Source organism: Salvelinus sp. IW2-2015, unplaced genomic scaffold, assembly GCF_002910315.2.
Source record: "Salvelinus sp. IW2-2015 unplaced genomic scaffold, ASM291031v2 Un_scaffold1322, whole genome shotgun sequence".
NCBI classification, from domain to species: domain Eukaryota; kingdom Metazoa; phylum Chordata; class Actinopteri; order Salmoniformes; family Salmonidae; genus Salvelinus; species Salvelinus sp. IW2-2015.
The window spans coordinates 198357-207285 of record NW_019942841.1 but is presented as its reverse complement, the minus strand read 5'-3'; the positions used below and the strand labels follow the sequence as shown (position 1 = coordinate 207285).

General features: G+C 41.3%; 1 long non-coding RNA gene across 6 annotated transcripts; it reads left to right on the top strand.

Annotated features, from left to right (window-relative positions):
• The first annotated feature begins 3685 nt into the window (after positions 1 to 3685).
• Positions 3686 to 7940, top strand: LOC112070433 (uncharacterized). Of its 6 annotated transcripts, none has more exons than XR_011475598.1 (8): positions 3686 to 3778; positions 3897 to 4047; positions 4143 to 4199; positions 4338 to 4473; positions 4743 to 4836; positions 4958 to 5289; positions 5456 to 5624; positions 5724 to 7940. It is a non-coding gene; the product is annotated as an uncharacterized lncRNA (long non-coding RNA). The 6 variants fall into 6 exon arrangements; XR_011475600.1 differs by having other exon boundaries at positions 4143 to 4473; positions 4958 to 5117; positions 5211 to 5289; XR_011475602.1 differs by having other exon boundaries at positions 4143 to 4473; positions 5724 to 5850; positions 5938 to 7940.
• The last annotated feature ends 989 nt before the right edge of the window (positions 7941 to 8929 follow it).

The window sequence follows — 8929 nt, the reverse complement described above, 5'->3', positions numbered from 1 at the left end:
AGGGTAAACAGATGTATTCGGTGCAATTAGGGGTACATAAATTAAATTACTTACATTGTGTTTACCAATGCCCTTAAGATCATGTACATTTGATGCAGCATTATGACGACTCATTGTCGCAATGGTAGGGATTAACTGAGCTGGTCTTGGATCATTTACCAGTCATTGTTTCAATGCAGCCTTGAAATGGGTGGACAGAGTCCAGGAACCAAGATGATTTTGATGGACTCCCTCATTCCTGTAGAGTATCTTCTGTTTCCAGAAGGTGTCAAAGTTATCAATAAAAGTGACTCCAGCAAAGCTACAGTAGTCTTTTAGCCAGATGTGTAATTCCAGCAGTCTGCTGAATCTTTCACACCTGCGGCCCAATGATGGTACTGGACCTGAAATTATTGGCTGTTTTTTGGAGTCTTTTAATGCTAAAATCAGTTCTTTAAAATCMATTTTCAAATGTTTCGAGCTAGCCCTCCTGATGTCATTTGACCCCACATGGACTACGATAGTGTCAGCTCCCGGCATCTGTGGTAGAACAGTCGGAAGCAGCCTTGTTATGTCCTGTACCCATGCTCCTGGGTAGCACAGAGTTTTTGCCTTGGGGACCGAGATGTTTCTCACCATAGAGCTGCCTATGATGACAGCTGATGATGTTGAATGGGCCGGTCTCTCAGGCAGCCTCACGGTCTGGTGAGGCTGGGAGCTCCGAGGATCTGCCACCGGAGAGGGAGACAGAGCTGAGGACAAAGACGCAGGTACCTCCGGATCCGATCTTGATTGGGAATCTACCCCGGATGAAGGCGCCGGAACCTCTGGATCCAGGGCGGCAAAGCAGTTTCTGGTCTGTGTCAGTTCCGGGCTCAAAATCTCCATGGAGAGCCCCATTGCCAGAGGACGCCTTCTTCGACTTCCACGGCGAGTGACGTACCTCCATGGCTGGTTGGTTGGGTTGGGTTGAGCTCCGTTCTCCAGGGAAGGGGGAGACCCCTTCGGGGATGGATCCCTGCCTCTCACCGGCCAGTTGGCTGTGGAGAGCCGACACGGCCGCGAAACTTCCATCAGACCAGAGCAGCGTTCTACTTGCTTGCTAAGAGTAGCTACTTCGCTCCTGTAGTCCTCCGCAAGCATGCAGTTGCTACATTGAAAGTCAATGCGGTCCACATTGTCCCGGACCAAAGCAAAGTAAACGCAGCTCCTGCAAGGTTGGAAACGTTCAATAGCGGCCTCCATTTGAGTCCACCGAGCCAACTAGGCTAGCTGGGCTTTCGCGTCTCTCCCCCTATACGGAATTTGGCAGGATCCCAGGACAGATAGCAGCGGTCACAGCAATTAAGCCCAACAGAGCTGCAGGATTCAAAATAAAAGTATATAAAAACACTGTCAGCTTTTAAACCRAGGTTTTTAGTTCAGGTTTCAGCGTTCGACAGGTTTCAGTTTCGGCGTTCGACAGCGTTCAACAACATCAAACATACGTTGCACTCTGACGACRTCAGTTTGTCTACATCAATGACATCCAAATCTATTCCCGGTCAGCTCAAGAGCACGTCCTCCATGCCCGACAGGTCCTCCAGCGTCTCCTGGAGTACCAGCTTTTCATGAACGYGGAGAAATGTGAGTTCCATCGCTTCACCATCTCCTTCCTTGGATACGTTATCGCTGCAGGGAATATTCAGATGGACCCTGACAAGGTGAGAGTGGTGGTGGATTGGCCTCAACCCACATCTAGAGTGCAGCTGCAACGTTTCCTGGGGCTTGCCAATTTCTACCGTTGTTTCGTCCGGGCTTACAGCACACCTTGTCTTCCCAGTTCGGACCTTTCTGCCTGTCCTGACCCTGATCCTGGCTGCCGTCCTGTATCTGCCTGACTCTGATTTGGATTACAACCGTTTTCCTGCTTTGACTTACCTTTTGCTTGCCCCTTGAATTATAATAAACTCTGAGACTCTTACTWTCTGCCTCCTRTGTCTGCATCTGGGTCTTAGCCGTGATAGTATTCATGGTAGAATCCACATTCATCTAGAAGTGTTTAGAAACATATTTGATTCTCAATTACAATAAAAGTGACTCCAAAATGACACAATACATTATTTATCATGTATTTCTATTGGGCACAAAATTATCTGAAACACATTCAAACAAACAGRAAATCCATCCAACAAGTTTGAACACAGTAAAATCACCAGCGTTAAATTCACTGTGTCAAAAGTGATGGACTCCCATAGAGTTGTTTTAGCAACTGGCAGTGCCAAATGACCCCTAGCGTCAGTGCTGATAACTGGTGTTAATTGCTAAGGTGTAAAATGTTACTCTATTAGTGTAGACTTTTACTCAGTAAGTGTAAACATCATCACCACCCCGCCCATAAATTCAGTTTCTGTGTTCAAATTTCCTCTTTTCTCGTACACCATTGTTGGATCAACAAAATCCTAATTTGTTCCACGCAAAGGTGAGTTTTAAACAATTATTTCACTGATATTATTTAGCAATGTTAATGTAAATACTTTATACATGGTTGTCAGACTGCAGTGTAACATAAAACGTCTAGAAGTTTTGATTGTGTGTGTGTGSAGCTAATGTTAGAGTTACTTGCGTTGTTTCACTTTTTGCAAGTCTTTCCTAGATAGCTAGCATGCTAGCTAACTAGCTCGCCCCTGTCCTGTGCAGTTAGTCTGCTCTACCTGGCGGTTCCATGGGCGCGTGTCTCATTTCAGCACTGAGCTTTTTTCGCTTTATACTAGTTTGTTCTCTTTATTTCAGCTGCTTACTATATATTGAGGACTAATCTGATTAAGGTGAGTTGTTTATTTATCCAAATTATAACTGCATTTTTGACTTGTGGGTGATGCTTATAGATACATATTGTAGCCATTGCATCGGCAGCTATCTAGTCTAGCTAACTGCRTTTCGCACYYGCTTTATCACCAGTTGATTTTGGCGGGCTTGTAAGACTGCTCCTAGAACATGACAACATAATATAGTGACTAGCTGGAATTATGAGTGTATTTTACTGGACTAATTAGGCCGTCAATATTTGGGAAAGCGAATGTGAGTTCAATAGTATTGTAATGACCTGACTAGATCATAAATGAACAATTGTCCAGACATAGGATTGAGTTTGCGAATCGACGGTTTATTAAACCAACTTTACACAGGCTACTGTTTGGCCGTACCCACGCCAAATAAATGACAGATAACCCACAAGCCAATCGTGACCTTCTCTTGTGAAGCCCAGACGTAAAAAGAGAGAGAACAAAGGCCAAACCGGGTCTTAACCTCCCATGCTCCATCCCCCTGCCCAACCCCTCCACGCCACTCCGCCAACCGCCAGGATGCCCGGCATCAGAACATTCCAGCATTCCCTGATTGGCAGATAGCAGGTTGATTGACAGTGTCGGACCCCGTGAACACTGGGCACTGGTCAGTACAACACAACCACCTCCTAGCCTAACACATACACAACAGCTGTCTGTGCGGGTCGCTACAGTATGTTTGCTGTAGTTTGGGATCTGCTCAAGTAATATCAAACAAGTTGTGGTCATGATCCAATAATTTCATAATATACTTTGAAATTAGCATTGCAGGAGTATTGGTGAAAATGTTTGTAGTCATCCTTATATAATGTGTCATGATCGAAATACAAAATGTAATGCTTTTTCATCCGTTTTGGCCTATTTCGTACCATTAACTGCTTCCGACCTAGTCATGCTGATCAGGGTGAAATTCAATGGCGAACAAAAATATGTCAAGATCATTGACCTGACACTTGAAGACCTTTTGATTGGAGGTAAACTTTTAATTTGTGATTGGAAATACATTTACTGTTTTCATACCAGTCAGTCTAATTATTCTTACCATTACGATTGCAATTCTAATTGTAGGTTGTTTTTTAATGTTTGTCACAGCTTTCCTGAAATTTGAGATCACTTACTAGTTTATCAGAGGCAAAGCTGTATGATGGGTCTGGAACTGAAGTTGATGGGGATGTGTTTGAGGAGTGGTGACACGGCCAAATCTTGGTGTTTTCAAGCTCACACTTGAACAATGATGCTAAAGGTATGTGCTGGTTTTCAAGTCTTGGTTACTTGTGGCATCACTTTCAATATAACCATATATTGACATGCCTGTATTGTCATCTTTGTTTATTTCAGAATCTTCCCTGATGAGTCCTGTCTTTGCCAGTTCGTGGTGGTTGGTTCAGACCATGAGTCAGTTGATGATAAAATAATTTTGAGCGAGGATGGAAGCCCTCCACAAAAGCGTCAAATATCTGATGACGAAGCAAAGAATTTACATTTGTAATTGATTCTTCAATTCAATGGATTTTTCACAGCTGTTTTTTACAGCTAATAGAGAGCATACTGAAGAAAAAGCCTGGTGGAGAGGTTATCATCAAGGGTACTCCAAAACTAAAAGCCTGACTGACTGCACCAGACGAAAAATGGTCAACATTCTTGTTTCGGCGATGACAGTGACTCATGGGTAAGTTTAAAGGAAAGATTCATAATGAAAATTGTTGAGCATTACTTGCCCCATATCTGCTGAATGTTAAAAATGACTTCTGTATCAGTATCTCAGTCGCATAATTGGATAGGCTACTGCTGACCATCCACTGCTATTGGTAGAAGATTATCTTGTATCAAACTCGATGTGATTTCAAAAAATCACTCCTGATATTTAGCTGACTGGGGACCAATGCTGCTTGTGGAGATTCTGATTGCCGCCTAAACATAACATTATATTCTTGTCAGGACATCACCACGGCGCAGTGTGAGAGAAACGTTGCACAGAGGCATCGTCTCCTTGTTCCCATACCTGAAGGATCCCTACACCGCAAATGGATATGTAAGTATACATTACAACTGATAAAGGGCATCTGCGTTTAATTCGTCTGGTATGGAATCTGAGCAAATGGGACTTGGTTATTTGGTCTTTCAAGATTAGTAACCATGTTCATTTTCTTAAGGAACATTATTACGACCCTAATAGTGGAGAAGGGTAGCTCTCGTATAGAATCAAAACCATTCAGAGGAATTTGGCTTCATCAGAGAAACAGCCGACTCAACTATACTCTGGAGGGCCAACTGCTGAGAGGGAGTCCAGTCCATCCACTTTGGCTACCCTGAGTTAAGACCAGTGCCGAGAGGCCATTTCTCTTATGAATATTCTTCTAATGAAGAAACAGTCAAAAAGAAGATGAAATTGACCTTTRAGTACAGGAAGAAGTTGACCCACGACCTGAGGAAATGCTCCACCATCCTAACTGAATTTCCACGCTTTCTTGATGTGAAGGGCTTGGTAAGACTTTTTTTTAAACAGTTTTAAGTTGTATAAATTGTGTTTAATCTCTAGATGCCAATTCAGGTTGGCCAGTAATAGTAGTTCAATGAATGTGTAGGCTGGTGATTTACTCAAACTCTGTTTTGGAGGTTAAAGTGGAATGTTTTTGTCTTATTTTATTCAGATTGAACAGGATTTTGTGCTGCTGTTTGGAGAGGGGGCCAACTACATTCAAGCAAAAGATCATCATGCTAAGCAAGACCCTAAGCAAGGCGACTCAGGGACCTGAACTTCAGGAGCTGATCCAGATGGCAAAATGTGCAGTTGATGAGGGAGCTGACACRAATGCTGATGTTAAGATGATCATAATTTATAATTTATATTTCAAATAACTCTGAAATGTTAATGTCACTGAAGGAATTTACCATTTTAATCAGGATCTCTTTGTTTAGGATGGGACAGTGACCTATCCTCCATCCTTCTCCTGCTCCATTTGACTCCTCCTTCATCACAAGGCCGCAAAAGACCAGGCAAGATGTCTGCATCCCAAGCTGAACAGCATCTTGTGATATTCCAAAGGTTTGTATTGGCATTCTTATTCATGGACAGTGCTGCAGCCGTTATGATGAACTAATGATGGTGTTAGTTTTCGTCGTCTTGAGGCAGGAACCAGTATCCAGTAGCACCTTGATGCGATTGACCAGAGCCAMCAAMCATATCTTCTTGCAGTCGGGACCAGGAAGAGCAGCATCCATGCTTACTTCATCATCCTGGACAAGCGAGCCTTACTTCATCATCCTGGACAAGCGAGCCTTGCTGTGCAAGTCAATGAGAGCTCTTGGTGCCTTCGATGAGCTTTTCAAGACTCACTTTGTTTTTGGTACTGCTTACAATACAATGCTGCGCAACATGTACACCTTCATACAAACAACTGTGTACAACATAGACATTGGGAAGGTTAAGGAGACTCCAAGGRTTGCTGAGCTCAGAGCTTTTTTAAATGGTGTTAACTTTGATTTGGAAGATGGACTATATATGAAGAGACATCCTCTCTTTTCTAAAKAGAAAAATGCRTTGCAAATTCAACTCTTTTATGATGACTTTGAGACCGCTAATCCATTGGGATCAAAAAAGGATATTCACAAGTTGGGMGGTATATACTTTACTTTGAGAAATTTTACCCCAAAGTTTAATTCAATTTTGGTAAGTATTAACTTATGTGCACTCTTCCATACCCAGGACCTTAAAMCCTATGGATTTGATTCCATTCTYGAGCCAATAGTAAGTGATTTGAAAGTGCTTGAKWCTGAGGGTATTGAAGTTCCCTTCTTCAGTGGTCGTATACATGGCAGTATTGTCCAAGTAACTGGAGATAATCTTGGTATACATTGCCTGTTTGGTTTTGTGGAATCATTTAGTGCTCGTTATTGTTGCCGTTATTGCCACACTGGGAAATGCACTCAGACCATTGTCAAACTATTCAGTCAAASTCAACACTACCTCATGTGTACGGTGTGAAGCATGCCTGCTTATTGAACTCTCTGCAGTACTTCAATACTACAGACACTTTTTCTGTTGATATAATGCATGACATTTTAGAAGGAGTTGCACAACTTGAGGTAAAACGTGTGTTACAGTATATACAAGCCAACTTWGTGACTGCTAAAGATGTGTACGGTWGAGTTCATTCATTTAAYTATGGCTACACAGAGAGGAGGAATCATCCACCTGCACTCAAATTGGATGATGGGAGCAATGATTTGTGTCTAAATGCTATTCAGTCTTGGTGTCTTCTCTGTAATTTGACATTGATATTTGGTGATCTGGTACAGAAAGATGATAAATACTGGCAGCTGCTTTTGTTACTACTACAAATTGTAAATATTGTGTTTTCTCCTATACTAACAGAGGGCATGACTATCTATCTGACGCACTTAATTGCTGAACATCATAGGCTTTTCATGTATTTATTTCCTGATAGAAATATGTTACCGAAACACCACTTCATGATACATTATCCTCGTTGTATAAGGAATATTGGGCCAATTCTTCATTCGTGGTGTATGCGCTACGAGGCAAAACATAATTTCTTTAAAAAGCAACTGAAGAGTTTTAAGAATGTCACTATGACCTTAACCAAGAAACACCAAAATGACATGCCATATAATTGGGAAATGTTCAGCCAGGATAGACTAGCTATAGGTCCAGGAAAGATGTCAAGGCTCAATGAGCTGAAAGAARGCCATGAGATTGCTGCCAAGCTGAATGTCTCAGTGCACACAAGTGTTTTGTCAGTTAAATGGGTAAWGCACCATGGTACAGAATATCATCTTGATTTGGTCATATGTGGTGAAGTAGTCATTGAAATGCCAGTATTTTACATAATTAAGGCTATTGTTCTGAAAGAGGAAAATGTTTTTTGGGTTGGGTCAGCTCATTAAAACCTTATGTTTTGATGATCATTTGCATGCATTTAAAGTTGTTTTGAAGCAAGTCCCACATGCAAGGTATTTCATGTAAATATAATCATGTACCACAAACCTTTTGATTTGTTCATGTCATATGGAGCAAGGGATTCTTTTGACTACATTCTACTCTTACTTGATAACAGTTTAAGCCAGGGCTGAGACTTATTGTTTGGTCATAAGTAACATATTTGAATGTTGAAACAGCTTTGCTTGAGTTTATTGTGAAATTCCAAGTGCTTTTACAAAATATAATTTCTGTTTACATGGGGGAAGAGTAAATAAATTAACACTGTATAGAGTAAACACATTTTTACTCTAAAAGGAGTCACCCTAGATCAACTATAGTGAGAGTCACTATAACACTCAGTGTTGATTACCTCTGTGTTAAATTTGATCAACACTGGCCAGTGTAGTGCAGTGTTAACTTTTTGCACTCCTCAGTGTTAAATCAACACTAGAAATGTAACACTTTGATCAGTGTACTTTTTACTCTGTGTAGAGTGGGGCCATATGTACTTGCCGACAGTGTTACATTTAACACAAAGTGTTGATTTAACACTTTCAAATTTACTGTGTAGAGTCACAAGCTTGATGTAATCATTGTGTGCTAGGAATATGGGACCAAACACTAAACTTTTGACCACTTTAATACACAAGTGAATTTGTCCCAATACTTTTGGTCCCCTAAAATGTGGGGACTATGTACAAAAAGTGTTGTAATTTMTAAACGGTTCACCCGATATGGATGAAAATGGAGAGTCTTAACTTTAACCTCATAGTCCTTGTATAATTTCAAATCCAAAGTGCTGGAGTACAGAGGCAAAACAACAAAAAATGTGTCACTGTCCCAATACTTTTGGAGCTCACTGTATATCTGCTCTTTTGCAAGCAGTATATTTGTTGAAGGATGAAGGTGTTATAGGGGTTAAATTAGCAGTTGGAGCTGCAGATCTCCTTTCAAAGTCCTTGAGAGTTTTTTCACAACAATCATGGCTGTGCATGCATCATTAATTAAGTATACCCAAGTGCACTTGTTGCTCTTTAAAATGGGCTTGTCATGTTTACATTGGTCAGTTATTGATGAATAATTCTGTGTATCATAACAATAATTTGTAAAGTAGGAGGTAATTGATAACCCCCTTCTCATCTTAGTGCATGGATCTAAAGGTGTGTGTGAAACTTCCCTCAAG